We start from the raw sequence: 19250 nt of genomic DNA, 5'->3' as shown, positions 1-19250 counted from the left end.
AGCGAAAAAGAGAATACCTACGCTGAACTATTGAGAAATCTGCAGTTACTCTATCCAGATTACAAGTTCAAGTTTATAACTGCAATTAATGGGGCCGTAGGGTATGTAACACACTTCCTAAATACCAATCTTGAGGAATTAGGCTTCTCAAAACCAGCTAATTCGAAGACTACACATCCAATCCATCACTGGAACTGTACAAATCTATAAAACCTTCTAGAAGTTTTGCATTTAAATATATATGAGCATGTCTAGATATGCAACTATATGCATGAGAATATGTACATGAAGTAAAACATAAAAATCTGCACATAAACATACATACATACATATACGGAAGACATCACGCATGTGATTTGCAGCTATCCTAAAATGTCGTCACGGTACTACCTCCTTATGTGGCACAATGTTGTCGCTAAAACAATTTACAATGCCATCCGCAGAAAAGACTCCCGAAAAAACTCTTAGAAAATCCCTCTCTTATGGAATACATTCATAAACACCAACTCAAGGAATACTGGTGGAATATTCTCATTAAAACTTCTGTCAAATGTAAACATAACAGGCAGGATATTGTTGTTTGGGACATTGGGGCAAAGGTATGTACCATCATCGATGTCAGTTGCACTGCAGATATAAATATCTCTTTGAAAATCAAAGAAAAAGAAGTTATTCATGGGAAACTGCTTCGAAACCTCCAGCTTCTATATCCAGACTATCAATTCATATTCACGCCAATAATAATTGGAGCACTAGGTTTTGTTAGTAAATGCTTAAAGGAGAATCTGGATAAACTGGGATTTTCAGAAAGAGAAATCGACCGGCTAATTCGTACATTACAAGTGCAATCTGTGAGTGGAACAGTAAAAATATGCAAGACTTTTCTCAAGTTCCAAATGTGAATTTTTCTGTGTTAACTACATACCAAAGTTGGAGCCTTGTATCTTTGTTGGAAACCGGCTCTCTCCTCAGTGGAAGATTTATAATAATTAAAAAACAGAAGAGACATACAAACGAAAATACCCTGTTGCTGATGTTGAAATTCATATGAAAGAGCCTTGGATCTTGGTTAGGAACCTATTCTTTCTCTATTGGCAAGACATTTTGAAATAAAACTGAACAATGACATACATACATACATATAGGGAAAGAGAGAGTATTGAAGACAACAAAACACTGTTACTATAAATATATTTAAAAAGTAGACGACAAAAATAATAAGTCAGAAGATATGGGTGCCAGCCTCATATACGGAAAGCTAAATCCGAAATTTCTTTAGCTTTAGAAGAAAATGAAAATCCGCATTTGTAATTGCATTTCGTAAGAGCAGAACAGATAACTTTGAAAAGTTGTAAATAAAGTTTTCAGGCTTTGAAAGAATTATCTCATGAAAGATCGTTTTACAGTTAATGTGTACAATGACTGCACTTATACACTATGCTGTCTGCTTTATAATTCTCATTCACCACTTTGCAAGTAGTCGTGATCATCTACACAGTGAATACAATCGTACAGAATAGAATATTTGATAGCTTCCTTTATATCAGCTGAATTTAGAAAATGAAACAAGGATATTAAATTGGGATACCCAAAGTAGAATTTATCGGAGACTAGAATAATAGATTATCTGATAAGTAAATCTCCTTTTTATTTCTGTTATCACTTACAGAGTAATGCATGTTCAGATTCTACACACCAAATTATAACACAAAATTTACAAGGGAAATTCAATTACAATGATGCATTACAAATTTTTGTGAACAATCTTGTTTTTGCTTACGCTAATATCCTTCTGTCAAATATTCGTCTCCATGATTCAACGACTAATGCTAAGTGAAGATTTAATTAGTCTGCGACTGCTTAAAGTAGAATCTTTCTTACAATAAACTAACACATCAAATAATTCTAAGTTCATTAAATGAACTTTAATTACTTCATCGTTATAAAGTATGCTTGTATTGATTTCTTACACAGACAAAAGGTCGGAAATTTCGGAAAACAGAATAGTCGATTATACCCCACAAGTACTTGACTATTATTTATTTAATCAACCTCGAGAGAATGAAAATTCAAATTGATTTCCAACGGGACTTGAACACATAATGTAAATGTACGCGACTAGATACATAAGGATATTTTGTCTACCAATCCGACCTTTCTGCGGGTTCGCTGTTCTGTACACTGGGTTCAAATTTTAGCGCAAGGCCAACTATTTCGGCGTAGAGGGGTGGAGTAAATCGATTACATTGATCCCAGTGTCCAGCTGCTACTTATTTTATCGGCTCCAGAAGGATAAGTCGACCTCGGCGGACTTTGAATTCAGAACGTAAGGACGGACGAAAAGCCGCTGTGAATTTTGTCTGGCGTGCTAACGATTCTACCAGCTCGTCACCTTCACTGTTCTCTATGTTGATTTCAAGTTTGATACCTGAGAGACAAATACAAACGGAGTGAAAATAATATAACTAAAACTTCCAATAAAACTAAGATAAATTCTAAACTTCTATTCAACATTTGCTACACGATTTTAGGATTTCCCTTGTGTTCTTTTCAATTATACACAAATTCAAACCAACGCACCATATGCACTTAATGTCAGGTAAAATTTTAAATAGAAATTATGACTCTTTGTGTTAACAGATATAATGAAATACTTGTATTGTTCTAACTATTTTATGGTTATTGTGAAATTTATCATAATATCAGTGGCGTCGTTGACTATTTTATTGTGTTTCACGAAAGGTGGGTCACGATCCACTTATGATATTAAATTGTCAATGTAGTGAGTTAAATAGAATTTAGCTTCTACTGCTAGACGAATGTTAGGTACATTTCAGACGAAAAAATTAATAGCAGACGCTGTTTGATTTCTGACTTCAATTTACTAGTTTCCGGTTTTCTGGCTTCAATTTTCCAAGATTCCGGTTTTCGATCTGAATGATACTGATGCTCTTCAACACATACATTACTTCCAATGTATTGATAATCTTGATACAAATATGGTTTTTTGTTTTAACCAGGTGTTCTCCTATTCTCAATTGTCCCTGCCTTGGGAGCATAAATTTCAAAGTTAGTGCATCAGTCGAAGATGTTGAATTAAGCTCAAACGGGTTTAAAGAAAACAAGATATTAGAAACAATATTTGGCGTTATGCTATTCCATGAAATCACCATTCATTTCAACTAAAAGCAAAATGAAAATCCTCGTTGATGTAGGAAAACAAATTGTGTAGTAAGTTATCATTGTACATCAAAGAACACACTTTTGACATGCCTACAGTTATGTAAACGATCCGCAAGGGGGCACTAAATTTCAACCTTGGGAAAAACAGAAGAAATTCCTGTTTGATCATGTTCCGTTTATATATGGATGTAATGATAAATGAAGTAAATCTTGAAGATGAGGCTGTAAACGAAATGCTATTTGCATTAATAAGGCAATGTTATCACATAGGCATCTATCACGCATATTCGAACACTTTCTCAAATATATATACACAGATCTCTCCCTCTTTCAATACACACACACACACACACAAACACACACAAACACACACACACACACACATATATATATATACATATATATATATATGACTTACAACTGTATGCATGTATGTATGTGTATATATATATGTATGCATGTATATATATATATATATATATATATATATATATATATATATATATATATATATACATATATATTTATATACACATAAAAACGCACACATACACACACGCACACACTTATACATACCATACATTTCTAAGTCTTATGAAGCGCTACGGGCTAGAGTATTCTGAGGAATATCAGTAGAATATAGCAATTACAAGAATATATCATGCGTTGAATATGTTTGGTAACGCAGATCCTCTAAAATATATTAGCAATACTCTGCTGCTTTTTGAAAATTATTTTGAGCGATGAGATTGAACAAATTTTTATTTAACTAGAAATTGTAATGCCCTTCAGAGGTAAAAATTATCCAAACGGAAAACACTTAATAGGAAATATTAAAGAATTTGTTTTTTGTTTTCGTTTTATATAAGATTCCAAACTCTATTCATTGGCAGTTAAAATAGGCTGAGTGTGCATATATCGAACATTAATTTTCACGTACTAATATAACCCATAAATTTTCCTTTCCTAAACCATTAAGTATAACTGGTTTAGTTCTGGTTGTGTAACATATAAGCACATGGCAATTTAATTTTTCAAACACTTTTCTTAGCTTTCGCATCAATTCGCCTGCTTATAAAGATTGTCGGATAAACTGTAGACTGTACAGCTGTTATGTATCTGCCACCAATGTTACACTAATGAGTTACAAAAAAAAAAAAAACTCACATAATAAAGTCACATACTTCAAATGGATAATAGGTTTATGTGGACGTAGTTGCAATATGTATACCACTGTTTTTGTGATATAAGCTATAATCACTTATCGACAACACCCATGGTACGTAAAAAGTAAGTACAACGACTAGGTGCGAACCACGCATCTACTGTACCACATAAGCCACGTCAACATCTCATTGAGGACGACACTTTATGCACCGGCTTGCAGTTTTTTGTTGTCTTGTTATCTGGTAATTAGAACCCTAGGAATTATTTATCTTAATTGTCCATACTCATTCTGTATTTTTCTCACGCAAAAAGCAACTGACTCAGTGCATAACTGTTGCTGTTCAACACACCCGGCCCACGCCATATACCACTGTCATATGATCCAGAAAGGTAGTAGCGCCTTGGGGCACTTCTCGCATGTTAAGGGTTTATTATATAGATTGCATATGTAAATTGGTAAGCTATTATGGGCCTAATATACAAAACGTAAATTAATATTTTTTTTCATAACCTCAAAAGCAGTGTTTTGTGTGCCCTTAGAATATTTACAGTTAATTTGCTTTCTTTAATATATATATATATATATATATATATATATATATATCCCAAGTCAGCTATTTATATTAGCTTTCTGGATTCAGTGAAATTTTAAATGTATATTTATTTCTTTATTTATTATCCACGTGGGGTTAAACATAGAGGGGACAAACAAGGACAGAGAATGGGATTACGTCGATTACATCGACCCCAGTCCGTAATGGTATTTATTTAATCGACCCCGAAAGGCAAAGTTGACCTCGTCGGAATTTGAACTCAGAACGTAACATCAGACAAAATGCCGCTAAGCATTTCGCTCGGCGTGCTAACGATTCTGCCAGCTCGTCGCCCTATTTGAAATGTATATTACAAGTGTAATGGTCGAGTGTTTTTTATACGCTTTAGTGTTTGTGGTAAAAGCAAAATAACAAAAAAAGAAGAATGCAGAATATGAATTTAGTTTATTTGCTTAGAGCCGGGTGGCTGTTGTGTGTTGGTTCGAAGTTAAACTTTATCTTGTCTTGCATATATCCCGGCACCGTCAAATGTTCCTTCTCTAAATTCCACACTTATTTCATATTCAATATTACACTCATAAAAGGTGGCGAGCTGGCAGAAACGCTAGCACGCCGGGCGAAATACTTAGCAGTATTTCGTCTACCGTTACGTTCTGAGTTCAAATTCCGCCGAGGTCGACTTTGCATTTCATCCTTTCGGGATCGATAAATTAAATACCAGTTCCGTACTGAAGTCGATCTAATCGACTAGCTCCCTCCCCCGAAATTTCGGGCCTTGTGCCTAGAGTAGAAGATAATATTACACTCATAAATTATCTTCAGCTCAAAACACCAACCACTTTGATTACACCTACACTAACTGAATGTGTTGTATCACTTGTAAACTCTGTTAGTGTCTATATGTATAAAAACAGTTTTTGAGTAGGTGATCACATCCACGAGCTTCCTTCAGTACCTGTAAGAAGACCTCAATCAATCTTCAAACTCTAACTCGAGAAATTATACTTTGAGTAACCTCTTTATTCGTCACAGTACCGCAAACACAAGGGGAAATATTTACATTATTTACATTTGATGGATATTCGTCCTCATCTTGTTTGTTGTTGACAAAACGTTTCGGGTGATATACACTCCAGCTTTCATCAGATGTGAATAATGTACATAATTCCTCATCTCTTAAATATAGAACAAGGGAAAATAGCTTATTTTTAAGCCATACACCCCTTCGTCTACATTCATTAATGAACGCTTCTTGTTCTTCTGTTTGACCTTACTCTTACCAAACTATTTTGACAGGTGAGCTTGGCAGAATTGTTAGCACGCTGGACGAAATGCTTAGCTGTATTTCGTCTACCGTTACGTTCTGGGTTCAAATTCCGCCGCGGTAGACTTTGCCTTTCATCCTTTCGAGGGCGATTAAATAACTATCAGTTACGCACTGGTGTCGATGTAATCGACTTAATCCCTGTGTCCGTCTTTGTTTGTCCCCTCTATGTTTAGCCCCTTGTGGGCAATAAAATGATAACTATTCGGAGTTTCATTCTACGTCTATGCATTAACAATACCACCATGTTCAATTACCTTCATCCATCTTCTCCACTTTTCCGCTCCGTTACCTATAAGCATAAGTTTTTTTCTATATAATAACAACACTACATCACTTATACTACAGCAACAAAGTGACACAGTCCTTTACTATATTCACCAGCCTATAAATATATTCGATCTCTTCTTGGATGTCTTTCCTTCTCCTTTCTCTCCATATTTTCAAATTCACGCGCTCTACCGTTCATTATTTCATGGCCTCTTTTCTTTCTATGTTTCGTCCTCTTACTATCTTCAAGCACCACTATGACACTCACGTCTCTCATTTTTTTTCTGTCTTTCTCTCTCTCTCTCTCTCTTTCTCTTCTTTGTCTCCCTTTACCTATCTCTCTTTCTCCCTCTATCTTCGTTGTCTCGTTTCATCTATCGATCACTGTCTGTCTGTAGCTCTCTCTCTCTTTTCTCTCTCGCTTTCTTTCTCTCTCTCTCTTTCTCTTTCTTTTTCTCTCTCTCTCTTTCTCTCTTCTTTTCTCTCTCTCCTTTGTCTCACTTTACCTCTCTCTCGCCTTTGTCTTGCTTTACCTCTCGATCACTTTGTCTGTAGCTCTCTTTTTTCTTCCTTTATTTCTTTCTTTCTTTCTTTCTTTCTCTCTTTCTGTCTTTCTCTCTCTCTCTCTCTTTCTCTTCTTTGTCTCCCTTTACCTATCTCTCTTTCTCCCTCTCTCTTCGCTGTCTCGTTTCATCTCTCGATCACTGTCTGTCTGTAGCTCTCTCTCTCTTTTCTCTCTCACTTTCTTTCTCTCTCTCTCTCTCTCTTTCTCTTTCTCTTTCTCTCTCTCCTTTGTTTCACTTTACCTCTCTCTCGCCTTTGTCTTGCTTTACCTCTCGATCATTTTGTCTGTAGCTCTCTTTTTTCTTTCTTTCTTTCTTTCTTTCTTTCTTTCTTTCTTTCTCTCTCTCTCTCTCTCTCTTTCTCTCTCTCTTTTTTGTCTTGCGTTAGCTCTCGGTTTGTTGGTAGTTCCCTCTCTCTCTTTCCCTCTCTCTCTCTCTTTCTTTCTCTTTCTCTCTCTTCCTTCCTTTCTTTCTTCTTTGTCTCACTTTACCTCTCTCTCTCTCTCTCTTCTCTTTTATTTGTCTTGCTTTACCTCTCGATCCCTCTTTGTCTGTCTGAAGCTTTCGCTTTACCTCTCTCTCCCTCCCTCCTTCTCTCTCTCTGCTTAATTATTCATTCAGTACCGACAGAAAACATTTAAACTGCAATAGAAGAATACAGCGTGAAACGTTAGACTCCTCTTTTTTAGGGTAAACTAATTCACTATTTTTGACCAAATGTTTTTCTGTACGTTTCCCGGCTCAGTACTTCTCTACTACTACCTCCTCTACATTCATCAAGTCTACCACTTCACTGTAAAACTGTCGATAGTTGATTCATAATTTACATGTTGTACATGTGATTATTTAATGCTAATAAAATTATACAAAGCGGGTTATAATTGTATTTGCTATCAACACATAATTATAATCAAATTGTATGATCTTTTCATCGAATTATCATCAAAATGTAAGAATTAATATTACATTGACGTTTTACTTCCTAAGGTAATTATTAAACTGACAAAAAAAACTAAACAGCCAAACATATTATTAAACGATAATGTTTTTAATATTGTATTTATATAATTTTCCAAATATTAAAAAGAAGCCAGCCTTAAATAAGCATAGTATTTTTAATATAGCAAGACGGCGAGCTGGCAGAAACGTTAGCATGCCGGGCGAAATGCTTAGCGGTATTTCGTTTGCCGTTACGTTCTCTGTTCAAATTCCACCGAGGTCGACTTAGCCTTTCATCCTTTGGGGGTCGATAAATTAAGTACCAGTTATGCACTGGGATCGATGTAATCGACTTAGTTCCTTTGTCTGTCCTTGTTTGTCTCCTCTATGTTTAGCCCCTTGTGGGTAATAAGGAAATAAGAAACATTACTACGCCGGGCGAAATTCTTAGCGGTATTTCGCCTGTCTTCACGTTCTGAGTTCAAATTCCGCCAGTTGCGTACTGAGGTCGATCTAATCGACTGATCCCCTCCCCCAAAAATTTTGGGCCTTGTGCCTAGAGTAGAAAAGATTATTTTTAATGCAGCACATGATTTGTAAGTGAGAATTATGTGCATGTGATTTGCTTATGCATGTATGTGTATTAGCACATCCTATGTATATAGGTGTGCGTGCATATGTGCTTGAGTGAGTGTGTGTGCGTGTTTGTGTGTGAAGGCGAACGGAAACCAGACGTTAAAAAATACTTATTTAGTTTCATTTGAATTGCTTTCTTCAAAACAATGTTCTCCAACTCGTTTGCAGGAACAGTGCGATTATCGCTATGAATATTTTATTATTTTTCTCCTCGTTTGAAAACAATTACTTTCCAGGATAAATTTCGACGTTGGCAAGGACAGGAAGTGTTCAGCGGCCAAGTTGGGAGAGAACACAATTAGAGAACGAAAAACGCCTTGTACTTTGCCAAAAATTGACCGTTAATGAATGACACTTGAGTTGGCGCATGTAGAGTAGCATGGAGTAGTAGCAGCATGCATAGATTGTTTGTCCATGTGTGAAGCCACTTTATTTGCAGTATCCCTCTCAAACACACCGAAGCATCCAAGTTAAACTCTCCTTTTCCTCATCTGATCACGTGGAATGAACTAATGATTAAAATTGCCTTCGCAATAAAGAAAAAAAGACGGTCATTAGCACCGTCACATCTGAGGGACTGCGACTAGTATTTCTTTTCCAGTAGCGCCGATGACGATCCAAATCACAAAGACGACGAATATTAATTCCTTCGTAGTCAGCATTTTCTTGTATCACCCGTCTGTTTTCACCTCTCCTGTTATCAAGCTTTTCAATAAGTTTTCCAAGGCATTCAAAAGATCAGACATCTCCCGATTGGTTGTGATTCGGTTCCCTTTTTGCCTACAAATGTTGGTATAAATAGGCGCAGGTGTGCTTGTGTAGTAAGAAGCCTGCTTCCCAACCTCAAGGTTCCACTTTCAGTCCCACAGCGTGGCACTTTGGACAGGTGTGTGTGCGCGCGTGCGCGAACGCACACACACACTCACACACACACACACACACACATTTATATGCATGCATGTTTGTTTATGTCGGTCGAATGAGAGAGTAGTGCTCAATGTATGGTGTAGGGGAATATGACTTTCTTTATTGAAACCGAAACTGTGAGTTTATCTCACGCCTTGAGTTTCGGGTGAGAAGACTCCTTAAGATCACAATGGCAGGAAACTCAGGTTGTGAGAAAAAATATGTTTCAGTCTCATTAAAAAATAAACTGAACACACACACATATACATGCATGCATGCATGCATACATACATACATACATACATACATACATACATACATATTATCGAGTATATTTATAGAAAAAAATCTCGATTAGTCTAATTGTAACATACGCGTGCAGGACGTATGTCTTATTACCGAATATATATATATACATACTGCAAGGAAGTTCATTATTTTGGGAAATTTTATGAAGTTTTTTTTTCCTTCGAAAGCAGTTTTTCTTGTTGTGTGTGTGTATATATACATATATATATATATATATATATATATATATATATATATATATATATATATATATATATAAATCTTCGACATATTTGTCCGTTCCTGCTAGTTTATACTCAGCTCCTATAATTTCTTCGATTGTTTCTTTATTCACCGCCTGAAGAAAGATCTAATTCTCGAAACAGAACTTTCTGGGGCGGAAGACTTGCTACATTTCTCGTCTAACTTATATGCTAATAATACGAGGGTGTTTGGGAATGAGCTGTTCTCAAGCTCGCAGTGTCTCAAGTAAAGTTGTAGAATTTTTTAGGTGTTTAACTCTATGGATGTAAGAGATATTCTTCATTCAGAATTGAATTCAATGCACAAAAGAAAAACAAGAATGAATGAGACACCTAAAATTTACCATAGGAAACACAACATATCTCGCATCTTCACTGAAAGTTGACTATAAGCTCACAATATTAAAACACTGCAATTAGTGAGTATAAATTGGTGGAGTAACTCACCTAATCAAGATAATAAACCATTTCAAAAGTGATAGCAAGTATGAATTCTATAAGTAGTGGGGTTGAGCTGTTATATATTGGCAGTTCATTTAGAAAAATAGTCATGCACTGTCTGTAAAAATTGTTTCTCAAATAAAAGAATCATCTTAACAGATGCTACAAATCGCATCAGCCAAAATAGAAGAAAAACCGAAGCTAATGTTTGGGTGTGAGTTACAGAAAAAAATGTGTGCTCAAGGAAAAAGGAAAAAAAATCGAAAGAGGACAAAATATAATTGTTAGTAGAAGGCGTGAAAGTTTAGTGATGAATGAAGAGTATCGTGGAAGAATGAAAAAGAGAGAGAGAGAGGGAGAAAGAGAGAGGAGAAAAAGTCTTTCTTGGTAAGGATGTAAGTGTTAAACTTGTCTTCAAATATATTCAAGAGATCTTAGTGATAAAAATATCGAACGAAAAAGCAAACAACTGAGACTCTTCGAAGTATTTAATGGTGCTGTATCTGAGTAACAGTAAGGTGTTACCGATACTTATAGTTTATTTTCTTTAGCTTTACAGGAATCAACCAACGTAAGTCATACAGCTAAGTTAGGGAATTATATAAGAGGAAGTGATGACAGTTTTAGCATTTTTGAAGAACTTGTTTGTCCTGCATCGATTTACAGAAAAATAAAAGATCAGATATCTGACAAAGTACAGAGGTAATTGGGAAATTTTAAAGTAAATTTCAGTAAACTTATCAATATTTGCACTAATGGAACTCCATCAATAATCTGTAAACTTAGATCTGTAACCTTGCGTGAAAACATTTTCAATTATCCTGTACTAACATATCGTTTGCACTAGATATTAGGAGTCACTGAATGGAAAATCATTAAATTTGTACTATACAATGTCAATGTTTGTGAACTACGTGAATAAAATCCGAGCAGCGGCATTAAACAGTTGTAAATTCAGAGAATATCACAAAATTTGAGATTTGGAATATGCTAATGTTGTCCTCAAGTGCTAGACATGCTATCTTTCTGGAGGAATTTTTATGTGTCCTCTTTAAAAAAAAGTGGAAAATAATGAGCATGATGCTTTTAGAAGAGAAAAATTAGCTTCTATATGACAACGGTCAACTATTTGACTTAGCATTTTTTTATTGATGCAACCAGCCGCCTCATTAATCTAAATTTGAAACTTTTGGCAAAAAACAAATTATTCTTAGTTATATCAACGCATTAAAGATGAAATTAAAACTATTCATCTGCAAGGAGGAAATGAGGTATTAAATCAGTTTCCTCATTTAAAAGGGGAGAGTAAATGTACTAAGAAGAATGGCAATTTTAGAAAAAAAATCGGATTATTGAGAGAGTTATTTAGAAAATATTTCCGTGATTTTGTGGGAAAAAATCCTAAAAACTGACCGCATGATTACATTTATAAACCCATCTTCATTTCGGAAGCAAAAAAGTACTGAAACGCTTATAAAAATACACGCTATTGACTGATACAAATTTGAAGAGTATGCTTGAGAGAGAGAGAGAGAGAGAGAGAGAGAGAGAGAGAGAGAGAGAGAGAGAGAGAGAGAAGTCGTTAGGCATGGGTTGAGTTGGGGAGAGAAACAAGAGAGAAAATAAAAATAATGACGATAATGGTAAATGGCAGCTGTGGTAGTGGTGATGGTGATACGGAAACGTCAGCCAAAAGAGAATGAGGTATGACTAGCTTGGAGTTGTATTGAACCAGGAAGTGAGAGAGATAAAAAAAAACGAATGGTAGGATTCTGCGAACTGAGCAACTGAGTAAGAGAGGGAGTTTAAGTAAACATGCAAGAGAAATAATAGAAAATAAAGTTGGAAGGGTGAAAATGATATGGAGATGGAGAAGAAAAAAATGGAATAAGTAACAAAGTTTGTGATGTCACTGCATCCTTAGATATATCAGTGTCTCTTTTTTCCTCTTTCTTTGCCCCAACACTTATCCCTCACTCTGCGCCTTTTTAAAAAACTATCTTTGAAGTGCATCTCAGAAAATAAAATAATACCATTATTAGTGGAATGTATTCTTCGATACATGAAGGTAACGCACTGCTCATATCTTATATGCATACATTATATATATATATATATATATATATATATATATATATATATATATATATATATATATATATATATATATATTCATACATTTTATATATATGAGAATATATGTGTGTATGTAATATGTATGAATATATATATTATTGGGATTCATTTGGAACTTTTGATATCACATATAGACACACACACATAGTAACCCTATCCGCATAGTTTTTGCTCTACCATGGGATTTCCACGAATTTTGCTACTTAAGTCATTATATCACGCAAAAGTACTAAATATACTTATATTTACATATTCTATACAAGGATTGAACGATAGCACAAGACTTTAAAGCCACATCTGTGAAACGTAAAATGAACGAACTCTGTACTCGATAATCATTAATCTCTTCAAATCAATTTAATTACAATATACTTAGGATGTGTATGTACAGCTCATAACTTATGCAAACTTTTTCCCATGAAATTTGAACATAGAAAATATACATAAAACATTGATTTATTGTATTGCAATGAGTTTGTCTTTAGGTGACCCGAGTGTTAAGTTAAATGAATCAGTAAATTGACAAGGATTGGAAATGTGCTATTTTTTGTTTTATTTAGATCTAATTTTAATGTTGGTGATCATCCGTACTTAGCTGCTTACTATCAACCAGCGATAGCCTGTAGCAATTCACCGATCCCTGAAATTAAACACAAATAATATCCACACTTGCAACAGAACACAGTATCAAGGAAACGAAATAACAATCCTAGTAAAAGCAAATAAAAAATTCGTTAAAAGTCTGAAAAACTTTTGAACAGTTTGAAACAGGAAAAATAATTAACCAAATATATTAGAGTGTGCGTATGGGTTTGAGTGTATGTGTGCGTGCGTTTGGATACATAAAGTCTGTGTTGGTATATATGCCATGCGCGTCGAGTTACAATATTAAATCCACACTGATATCAAAGCAGATACATCCCTAATCAATACCAAGCTAAGAGACATAGGTCCGGTAATCAGTTTTAAAAACTGATGGAAGTTGATACTATTAGATACTATTTTACTATGGTAAAAGATTCAATACTTGTGTTGGATGGTTGTAAATTAATCTAATACAAAACCTTATTCATTAAACCACTTATATCTTTTATACACAGTTTGATGTAACGTCGACTGAGCAGTTTTGCTATTTTTCGTTTATTTATTCTCATGCGCGTTTATAAGAAGTCGTTTGCTATTTTCCAGTAGCGGAGGTTTGAAGTAGTTGCAAATGTTTTGATTCACTGTCACCATCCGGAAAATGAAGCTATTTCATTTGTCTTGTACTAATGGGATAACCATTCCACCACAGGTACAGATCTATTGTTAGTCACCGTAAACAGGTCAGTTCGTTACCTAACACAACTTTCATATGAACTACAACTGCACTCCAGACATAGAGTTATCTACAAGACACAGAGCTAGCTACATTTATTTTGGTTTTATCATACATTCTCTCGTTAAAAGAGGCATAATCACAGGGTGACAGTAATTACATGTACAAAACTACATCAAAATTACCATTTTTCAACATCTCACGTCAACACACGTGCTGTGTCATTGATCTTTTCTATCACCACTGCTGGGCTTCTGTTCCTCAAAACTCGCTTGTACAGTGTCATATCCAATCAGTCACTCCGGACCTACTCGTTCGTCTTTCGTTGTCCATAATGTGCTCACTCCCACCGCCCTAGGCCAAGTACTAATCCTTACCCTCAGTCAATCCTTATCAAAACATCACCCCACTTGTATGCTCAACCTGTATATTCATATTTTTACTTGTAGCTCAACCGTCGACTTGTAACTACTTTCCAAGAAGTGTCTGAGATTTTGTTTTTCTTTTACTTTTAGTTGAGTTGTTTTATAGCAAATGTGAATGAAACAAATCTTCAAGTGAAGATGCGTTCCCGGGTAACATTCCCAGATAAACTATGACCAGTTAACGGCATTGATCTCGTCGGTTTCGGAAGGACAGTGAAGGTCAAAGATCGATTAGAATAGAATTACTTCATATGGTTATACATTATGAATCTACCTGTATTAAAATAAATATATTTACAGATATATTATTCATGAATTACACCTCCTATTTCTTCCTACATTTAACAAACGTGTAAACGGTACTTTGTCATCAGTCTAAATAGTTAAATTGAAATATAATTACAGCCCTCCTTACAAATGCATCTATACTTGAAGTATATTAAAATATTGCTTACACGTGTGAGAGAAAGAGAAGGCTGAGAGAGAAAGAGGAGCTTGGTAGACCTAGATTTCATATAGACAAATCTAGTCACTGACAAAATATATAATAATATCAATTATAAGTAAAGAACTCGAATAGAAACAAGTTCTGTAAAATGAGACAGAAAACAATAAAAATCAAATATGGTTGAATAATAAATAAGAGAATGCATTCACAGTATAATAGAGAAATGAAACGTTTTTGATGTCTAAGTAATTTTCAGAAAGTATAAGATAATTTAAAGCGACGAATCTGGTTGTTATAGCAATAGGTGAAGAAAGCAGCCAAGCAAGATAATGAAGTGAAAATAATGACTGAAATAGTGGTTCATGATCACGTTAGAGTTTGATGAACAGTAGTAAATGTTTTAATGATGACAGCATTATTACAAGCAATATCTCTATGTATGATTGATTTTCAAGTCAAATCAACTCCAAACTGAAACATCATTGAATGAAGTATATGTACATTATTTTGTACGTGCACATAAACATATAATTGTGAGCTATATGAATAAACAAATTACCTAATGAATAAACACATTACTTAATTTTAAACTTTCAAATAACAGCAAATATGGAGTTGTTTTTACAAGTTGGCTACTAACCTCAAACTGATTCATTATACCATCTCTTTTTATAATAGAAGCAGAGGACCAAGGAGAAAGCTTTTATGTGGTTGCTCGACCTGCGAGAAATAACAACTGAATTTCCCTTAAATTATAAATTTCTATCTTTAAGGAGACGAATAATAATGGCCAGCAGTTCAGGAAAATATACTTTCTTAAGATCACGGTGTTGCCAAGCGCTAAATAACACTCTCAGTAGAGCCATTTCGTTAAACAGGAATCGTTAAGTAAATCCCAATAAATAACAAAATAACAATTTTGTATCTGTATTTGGCACAAATAACTAATAAACGTCCTAATAACATTCAATTGGTATTATTTTCAACAGTATTATTATTATTGGTATTATTATTTATTGACCTTGTATGAAACATACTGCGTTTTGAATCGTATTCAAAACAAAAATTATCTTTTACTTGTTACAGTCATTGAACCGTAGCCATCTTGAGGAGTCGGCTTTTCTGAACCACTATGTTACGGGGATATAAATAAACCGACACTGCTTGCCAAGTGGTTGGAGGGGAGTGATAGGCACATACATAAAGATATACACACAAACACACATATGTATATATACGACAGTTTCCGTCAATCAAATCAACTCACAAGGTCCAGGGTTATAGTGGAAGATATTAACCCTAGGCACTGCGCGGTGCTGAAGCCAAAACCACACGGTTGCAAAGAGAGCTGTTTTATCACACAGCCATACCTGCGCATTCTCCAGCAGGATTGTGGTTAACAACTGGGAATAATTGTATATTCATGATACTTTAATATATATGAAACCCACCTTTTGCCCGTTGAATCCGTTTATCCTCAAATGTACTTTTACATATACGTGGGTAAGGGATACTTTATATTTACGTATATTGCATATCCGCATGACTGATGCCCGAATCGGCCAATTCCGAAGCAGTTGCTAGTTAAGAAGATTCTATTATAGTCAAACAATCTTGGCTACTTACAGAATAATCTACTTGTATAGGAACTTTCTTGATTAATTAAAAGAAAATCCTTGTGATTGTCATTCATTAACCATATATTATAAGACGGTAGAACGACAAAACCACTACACCAATTTTGAAAATGCTTCAGAACTCAAATATTTCCCCTCTCAGTTACTGAAAGTTTTCATGGAATGGGAAACATTCTTGTGATTTCTCATACTGGCATAAGGCCAAACTTCTTTTTCTTTTTCTCTAATTGACGAAGTTAAGTCCATCTGGACAGGATTTACGCTCACAACATAAAGCGATAGAACTAATTACTTAAAAGTACTGAGCTGACTACTCTTTCGTTTCTGGTAACTACTGTCTTCTCTCATGATTAATAGTAAAACTTTCGAACACGCAATGTTCAAAAACATTCAACGTAGTTATTACGAAGATTGATTGAGTCATAATATTGAGATTTCTGAAATCAGGGAGGAATATCTTAATGACGCAATATTATAGTCATTTTGCAAAGCACGATTGTTTTAAAGAGATATACAATTTACTATATAGTTTAATTATATTAAGAATGATATCGTTTAAATATGAAATGACAACGTAAGACGTGACCTCTCTCGAATTTAACTTATTGTCTATCGTTGTATATGATAAATGAGGGTAGAATATTAAGAAGTATGGTTACGGTGGCAGAGAACAATATGAATCTACGAGTAATATAAAGATATGAAATGCAGCTGTATATCACATATAGGAATCAATAAATAACACTAACACAAACATTGCATTGACCTTTCTATTTGTTTTGCTTTACGTTGAAACACCTATCGGGTAAAAAATGTAAAATAATGGCGCGATCTGCGTGGTTTCATTAACAGTTTCACGAGTTATTTCAATGGATGATGATTATGAACTAACTTACTATTTTGATGTTTATGAGCACAAATGACGTGAAATTCAATTAGCGCTACCGAAAATTTTTATCATTATGTTTGTGCGGCCTGATTAAAATTTCAAAACAGTGGGTTTGTTAGATCACATTTAATTAAATACTACATATGTTTTCACTTCGCCACATGTATTTGAAATATGCTGCAGGGTAGGGCCATAAAATGGTTGAATTTCATGAAATTTAATAACCACAGCACTTCCTATTTCAACTATAAAAAAAACGTAATTATTGCGATAATTTAACTTAAAGGTCAACAGAACATATCTGGAGATATGTTAGCTCATGCTATTCAAGAATATTCCAATTATTAGCCATGCATTATATCATTGCCTTTACCTCTTTCTGAAATGTTGAAATTATGGATGATTAAACTTATATTTGACTCCTTAGGACAACTATGAAATTGCAAGCTGTGACAATCATGTGCGTGCAACAGGAAGGCAGATTTCCTACTCGAACAGGCATGAAATTAAATGCTCTATTAATAAGCGGAATATTATTCCTTTGGCTAAATTAAGCTTTTTTTTTTCACAAAAAATAAAAATAAAACGACATATTCGTTAATGACTGAATATAATATCCATGCCATGATTTCCATGTGGATGAGATAACTGCGTTTTGAAGTGCTCAGAAAATGACAGAGGCAATAAGCTACCCAACCACATTAACAGACGACTGTCGTGATACTCCTGGAAGTTAATTCATAATTTTGATTGTCACAGTGCAACGAAACACGAGAGTATCACTGATGAAATTTGAGAGCTTATTATTTGTGGTGTATCATTCACCGTAGAAGAGAAGTAAATAGTACATTAGGTAATTTTGGACAAATATTGTAGCAAAAAGTATCTCATTTCGCTAATTTGACCATAATAAGTTTTCTCAGAATCCAGGTTTTATCAGTTTCATTTCATCGACGACGCAAATATGCACCATCATTTCATGAATATCAGCTTCAAAGACAGTGTAATTAAAATTTAGATTACTTTCTTTTTGACTGGAAATGTTTATTACGTTCGAAAGCATCGGATAATGAACGATGAGCGCAAACGAAAAACATGTTCCTCAATAAACCCAGAACTAATTATGTATGTTATATAGCCCAAATCTCTCATATGCATCTAAATATATATGGTTCAAAATTGTACGAAAAAATCCCAGATAAGTGAGGGAACAGCAAACAAGGTGTATCAGTTTGATGAAAAACGGAGGACTCTTCGACATTTCAACCTTACGCTCGTACTCTTTATTATAGGCATATCGCCTTAACACAGAATGGACACTGCGTGGGCAGACAGACAACACAAAACGTGGGATACATAGAACGAATGATGAGTATGAAAGGAAATACTTACGCTCATCTATACATATATATAGGGGGAATTCACAAAAAAAAAGACAAGTGGTGTAGAAAACAAACAGGTGTATTAGTAAAACGCTCGGGAAGTGAAAAAGTCTTTAACGTTTCGAGCTTACGCTCTTCCACAGAAAGGAACACAGAAAGAAACAAGGAGAGAAACACGGAGAGAAAAAATAGAATGAGTAGTGGCTAGCGATCTATCATATATATATATATATATATATATTCATGTATGCCTAAATATGTGTGCGTTTGTGCGTGTGTGTGTTTGTTATAAAAAGTACATACAATTCATTGCAACACTATAAGCTCCACAAAAAACGTTTTGTTGCTTTTGATGGAGAATGATTTCTACCTAGAAGTATCGCTATGCTTTAGTAATCCGGAACTTTGTTGTTAATTGATATTAGTGAGTAGTTCAGTGGATATGATCTCGGTGTGCATATTTGTAAATGATCTCATTCTG

At 34.6% G+C, this 19250-nt stretch overlaps 1 protein-coding gene and 1 long non-coding RNA gene across 19 annotated transcripts in view; one reads left to right on the top strand and one right to left on the bottom strand.

Moving 5' to 3' along the window:
* Positions 1–19250, bottom strand: part of LOC106875208 (dual specificity calcium/calmodulin-dependent 3',5'-cyclic nucleotide phosphodiesterase 1A) — a 1569442-nt gene that overhangs the window by 810371 nt on the left and 739821 nt on the right. The window lies entirely within an intron of this gene.
* LOC149137911 (uncharacterized) lies at positions 13630–15831 on the top strand. Of its 2 annotated transcripts, none has more exons than XR_016240646.1 (2): positions 13630–13964; positions 15540–15831. It is a non-coding gene; the product is annotated as an uncharacterized LOC149137911 (long non-coding RNA). The 2 variants fall into 2 exon arrangements; XR_016240645.1 differs by having other exon boundaries at positions 13630–13995.

The sequence above is a fragment of the Octopus bimaculoides genome, chromosome 1 (assembly GCF_046866305.1).
Source record: "Octopus bimaculoides isolate indiv1 chromosome 1, ASM4686630v1, whole genome shotgun sequence".
NCBI lineage: Eukaryota > Metazoa > Mollusca > Cephalopoda > Octopoda > Octopodidae > Octopus > Octopus bimaculoides.
The sequence above is the reverse complement of the archived record's forward strand: the minus strand, read 5'-3'. Positions and strand labels throughout refer to the sequence as shown.